This window comes from Lethenteron reissneri, chromosome 70 (genome assembly GCF_015708825.2).
Source record: "Lethenteron reissneri isolate LAM-NWPU_2019-01 chromosome 70, ASM1570882v1, whole genome shotgun sequence".
Classification (NCBI taxonomy): Eukaryota; Metazoa; Chordata; class Hyperoartia; order Petromyzontiformes; family Petromyzontidae; genus Lethenteron; species Lethenteron reissneri.
The window spans coordinates 289592-295860 of record NC_083848.1 but is presented as its reverse complement, the minus strand read 5'-3'; the positions used below and the strand labels follow the sequence as shown (position 1 = coordinate 295860).

Sequence of the window (6269 nt, the reverse complement as noted above, 5' to 3'; positions counted from 1 at the left end):
CCGAATACACCGAGCATCTTCTGTTTCCACTGATCGTAAAAAAAAAAAAAAAAAAAAAAAAAAAAAAAAAAAAGAGACACAGGGAGACACAGGGATGGAGAGAGGCACAGGGAGGGGGAGAGAGATACGGGGAGGGGAGAGAGACATGTGGAGCGAGACGTAGGGAGATACGGGGAGGGGGGGCAGACACGGGGAGGGGAGAGAGACACGGGGAGATGCGGGGATGGAGAGAGACACGGCGAGGGAGACGGGGAGGGGGGAGGGACAGCGAGAGAGACTCGGGGAGACACGGGGAGGGAGAGAGACACAAGGAGGGGGGAGAGACATGGGGAGGAGAGAGAGACACGAGGAGGGGGGAGAGACACGGGGAGAGAGACACAGGGAGACACGAGGAGGGGAGAGAGACTCGGGGAGGGGAGAGAGACACAGGGAGAGAGACCCAGGGAGACACGGTGAGGGGAGAGGGACATGGGGAGGGGAGAGAGACATGGGGAGAGAGACCCAGGGAAACACAGGGAGGGAGAGAGACCTGGGGACGGAGGCGAAATATGGGGAGGGGAGAGCGACACAAGGAGACACAGGGAGGGGGGAGAGACACCGGGAGGGGGGAGAGACATGAGACACAGGGAGGGAGAGAGACATGGAGAGGGGGAAGAGACACGGGGAGGGAGGAGAGACACGGGGAGGGGAGAGAGAAGCGAGGAGAGAGACGTAGGAACACATGGGGAAGGAGAGCGACACGAGGAGGGGAGAGCGACACAGGGAGGGTAGAGAGACCCAGGGAGACATGGGGAGGGAGAGAGACTGTGGGAGAGGATAGATACACAGGGAGGAGAGAGGGACGCGGGGAGACACCGAGAGGGACACAGGGCAGGAGAGGGACACACGGGGAGGGGAGAGAGACACACGGGGAGAGAGAGAGAGACACGGAGGGGAGAGAGACACAGGGAGGGGAGAGAGACACGGGGAGGGGAGAGAGACACACGGGGAGGGGAGAGAGACACACGGGGAGGGGAGAGAGACGCAGGGAGGGGAGAGATAGGGGGATTGTAGGGGGAGCAGCATTGGGGTGTGAGGTGAGGATGGGAGAATCCATGATGTTAGTTGGTGTCCGCACCATCGTTATCACCACCATCACCACCAGTCACTCACTTAGCCACTGATCCACCCACTTAGCCACTCATCCACCCACTCACTCAGGCACCACTCACACCTCGCCCCCCCCGTCCCAGCGAGTATAATAAGCAAAGATGGTGTAACTGGAATAATTTACTGGTGTTCACTTATCTGACCCTGTTCACATATCCGCCCATACCTCGGTGCCGCCCCCCCCCCACCCAGAGATTCTGATGTGACACGCACAGCGCAGGAAGTGCTCGTTTTGACGCAGTAGATGCGTTCCGGAAAAAGTGCCGCGTCAAACGAAAACAATTTGTCCATGAATAATTTGAATAACGATACGTTTTCGCGAGATACGCACACCGCACGGTGAGATGGCGGGACGAATATCTGAGCGTACGTTGCTGTGTCACTATCATTCCGCGTTCCTTTATCACTCCTGCTCGGCCGCGCATCTCAACAAAGTCGTTGTCGACCGCTCAGAAGCCACATTATGACGTTGCATGCTCCGCGTTGCGCTTTGTGCAAAAGTGTTCCCCAATGAAAGAACCGTGTTGTCGTGAAAATGTGTTGTGTGACCACCAACACGTTCAGCGAGAACTTACTGTGTACTGTGCTTCTTAGCAGCTACCACTGTTAAATGTCACCATTATTTGTGATATCACTGTTTGTGATGCCACCGTTGTGATGCTACCGTTGTGGTGTCAATACACAATTAAACTCCAGCTCTGTAAATCGAGGCCCTGATTTATTATCAGCAACAGCAGCAGTCTCAAAAATGTTGATCCGTGCATCGATGCTTGGTTGAATCATTTGCAACTCAATTAGAAAATGACATCACTGCTGTTGATGAACTCGTGCCGATCCAAACGAGTACAAAGGGCGCAGTAACTGGTTGTCATCGGAGGTGATAATTATGGAGTCTCGCAGATCGGTCTATGCTCCGCGTGTCAATGAGTCGGCTCGCGACCCTCCTGTCAGTCAGCCGATGTGAAGGATCTGCTGCGCTCCCACCACTCGTCAACTCGTCAAACGGCTCCGTGCACAGCACTTGCAACATTCTTTGGTGAATATAAGTATAACCCGTAAAAACTAAGTTTTTCACTCTAAATCCTTTATATGCGTGGCGGCTAGAGTCCTCTCGTCCTCTGGCTTGAGATGGCTGCCACCTATGGGTCAGATGATTGTCTGCAGTATTAAACAATTGGTAATTAAATATTTAATTTGTTTTCCCAAAACAGTGTAAAATTTTGGAAAAAAATTTCACGAACATTAATTGTCTCGCACAACGAGTCTGTGTGCAAAATGTCAGCTCGATTGGATCACGGGAAGTGGGTTAAAAAACGACCGAAAGGTTTGCACGGTCGTAAGCAAGCAAGCATGCAAGCAAGCACGCAAGCAAGCACGCAAGCAAGCAAACAAGCGAACTTAATATAAAGGATTTAATAAGTATAACCCGTAAAAACAAAGTTTTTCACTATAAATCCTTTATATGCGTGGCAGCGAACTTAATATAAAGGATTTAAAAATATATTCGCCTGTGGAGGATGCGGGGATCGATCCCGCGACCTTTGGCATGGGAAGCGAGGGCGCTACCAACTGCGCTACTCCGCCACGGCCTGTGGACGGGTTACGCTCTGGGCTCTTATACTGTGACGTTCAGCCAAAGCCAAGAATGAGTTATATTTGAATATATGTAAAATAAAAAAAATTTGCCTAAAAAGTGTAACATTTTGGGAATTTTTTTTCACAAATATTAATTGTCTGGCACAACGAGTCTGTGTGGAAAATGTCAGCTCGATTGGATCACGGGAAGTGGGTTAAAAAACGACCGAAAGATTTGCACGGTCGTAAGCAAGCACGCAAGCACGTGAACTTAATATAAAGGCTTTAATAAAAATAGCGACCATCGAGTTAGATCGCGGCAGAAGTCACGTGAGCTACGGCACGTGACAAAGATGAGGTGACCCCCCCCCCCCCCCCCCCCCCCCCCCGGGGCTCTCCGCGCTCAGCTGAGCATTGTTTTAATGCGGTGGGCTCACAAGAAATTGATTTCTGTAAGACGAATGTACTTAGAAAACCCACTGGCTATACTCTGGTTGAGGCAACGCGTTTATTATAAAAACTCTTTCGAACTCGACTCCTCTCCACACGACTGTAACACGAAGGGGTACGGCCCCTTCCACCCGACAGCCCACGGGAGTGACAGCCCCCTTCTATCGCAGCAGCCTGCACACTCCGGGCTCTGCTACCCACGGGTCCCTGAGCCCGGCGTTCAGGGAAGACTGGACGAGCCGTCCCAGCCAGGGTACAGGAGCTCACCTCGGGTCCGCTACAACGCGGCTCTAGCTAGAGCCTCGGTTGAGGGTCTCCGGGTGCTGGTCCAGTCTTCAGGTCTTGGGATGTCCTCAGGCTTGAGCTGGTGAACACCACCCGGCCCGTCCAGAGGGCCGGACTTTTATCCCCAGGTCGGGGTCGCCCCTCTCCTCCTGACCGCCCCCCCCCTCCCAGAACCTTCTGGAAGGTCTTAAGGGGCCTTAGGGACGAGTGGGGGGTCAGGGGTGTTAGTCTCCGGTCACGGTGGGGGGCCGGGGGTTTAACCTTTGGTCGACCCCTACGCACCTCGCTCTCTCTCGCCTGCCCCCTATTGACCTGTGCACGTGGTGGCAGGTCAGCTGACAGCGCCTTGTTATGGCGCTTACGCACAACTTTATGCGACGAACGCTGCACGTTCCGTCGCTTTCATGCAGGGGGCGCTGCAAACCTACGCACCCTCTGCATATGAACGACGGAGGCGCAGGGACAGACGTTCGATGGCGTTGGAATCGATCTGCAGACGGCGGTCTTCTCGCACGGCCAGCTCTGTCGCCTCATCTCGATCCCGCGATCCCAACCAGGTGAAAGTCCGCATAAAACCGAACCCCCAGCAAGGCCATCTACTTAACGACGAGAGAAATTTCACACGAAATATCGCTTTCAACGAATAAACTTTTAATGAAGAAATACAATGATCTAATTCAAAACATAATACAATTCAAAGTTGTTTCATTTTCAAACTTCAAAACGGAGCATCGGGAGCTTGCGTGGATGCGTCGCTCGTGTGCAATTCTTTCGTCACTTTCCAATCAGCAAGGACCATTTCTTGTCCTAATTCGACAAAATCTATGTCAACACATAATACAAAATTATAATTCGTGTTGTAGAGAATGTTCCTCTTTTTCGTGTAACTTTTAATCGGTATGCCTTGTAACTGATGAATGATCCGAGCGTACTCACTATCTAAAAGACAATGAGTTGCTCCAGAGGCAGACGCTTCCTGAAAACACAAAAGTACCCTTTGACATGTATCATGAGAACAAGTGATCTGTACAGGTTACCTGCAAAACAAACTTTGTCCTAACATCACTTATTCAATGTATAGTTAAATGTTACATGTATACAGACAATCAGACAAGTATTCATTCTAAATGATTGACAATCATTTTAACCAAGTTAAATTACTGCACTGAAATATTCTGCATCAGGTTACATCGTATTAACAAGATGTAAAAAAAACTGTCCGCTTAACAATGTACAACATACTATTGCGCCATTCAAAACGAATGCTGGTGTCTGGGTAAAAATTAAGCAAATTCCAAACATTACCTACAAACTCCACAACCAAGATGCCACATCAACCATCGCCCCCCACTGACAGGCTCTTGTCCACATGCAGGCCGGTGCAGGGCCACTTCCTTGTGCCACACAGGGGCAGCTGCTACTTGGGGATGCTCTTCGAATGTTTGAAAAGAGATACGATACAGTACAAATCTCCTAGTTGCCAGAGGCGATTAAGCAAGCACCATATAAATGCAAATATAACATAGCGAATGCTTGGGAGCTTATTGGCTCTTGCTCCTGGTTAGAGATCTACCCAACACACAGGTCCACAAAGACTGGCCGCTCTTACCCTGCAGATTGCACCTAGGAATTGAGTGATCAACTTCACATTCTTGTCATTAAAGGCCTGTGACAAAGATGCATCTATTGGAGCGACATCGTCTCAGGCTTACACATCTACCGGGTCTCCATTTGACTTTCTATTGTCTCGGAAGTCCACCCACACCTCCACTTCCACAAACTGCTGGGAGTTGCCTCGCTCTGCCTCACAGTCAGAATTCTCCTCCTGCTTCACGTTGCCACCATCGATGTGAAGGTCCGATTTTCGAGTTGAACCTTCATCTTCACATTTTACCTTCACTTCTTCGCTCTTCACCATCACTTCTTCACATTTCACCTTCACCTCTTCATATTTCACCTTGATTTCTTTAAAAGTGTCCAAGCTGGGATTTTCTTCCGGTTCTTGTTTCATGAGGGATGGGCTCATTGCAGCACTTTGACTTTCACAAGCTGATTTCAGACTCCGCTCCTTGTGGATCTTCTGATGCTTGCGTGTTCTCTGGTGTACATGAAGATTTGATGAATCTGTAAACGCCATCCCGCACGGAGTGCACTTGAAGGGTTTCTCTCCAGTGTGTATTCTCTGGTGTCTTTTAAGATGTGGTGAACGTGCAAACGCCTTCCCACACACACTGCACTTGAAGGGTTTCTCTCCAGTGTGTGTTCTCTTGTGTGTTACAAGAGAAGATGACTGTGCAAATGCCTTCCCACACACACTGCACTTGAAGGGTTTCTCTCCCGTGTGTATTCTCTGGTGTGTTACAAAAGAAGATGAATGTGCAAACGCCTTCCCACACACACTGCACTTGAAGGGTTTCTCTCCCTTGTGTGTTCTCTGGTGTGTTACAAGAGAAGATGACTGTGCAAATGCCTTCCCACACACACTGCACTTGAAGGGTTTCTCTCCCTTGTGTGTTCTCTGGTGTATTACAAGAGAAGATGATTGTGCAAACTCCTTCCCACCCACACTGCACTTAAAGGATTTCTCTCCTGTGTGAGTTCTCTGGTGCTGTGTCAAATTTCCAGGACGATCCGTGCTGTATGCACACCGGTCGCTATGTTGTCTTTTTGCACCGAGCCGCGCCGAGTGTCTTAGCTCCATCAGACCAATTCTGCAGAAGAAGCGACAGAGGAAGCAACAGCTGCTACAGAAAAAAGAATATCCACACCATCTACACGTCAGTATCGAGGCACAGACAAATGCATATATA

The 6269-nt window shown here is 50.1% G+C and overlaps 1 protein-coding gene across 1 annotated transcript in view; it reads left to right on the top strand.

Annotated features, from left to right (window-relative positions):
* The window catches only part of LOC133360970 (probable ubiquitin carboxyl-terminal hydrolase FAF-X), a 34388-nt gene that overhangs the window by 15534 nt on the left and 12585 nt on the right, over nt 1-6269 (top strand). The gene's annotated exons all lie outside the window — the stretch shown is intronic.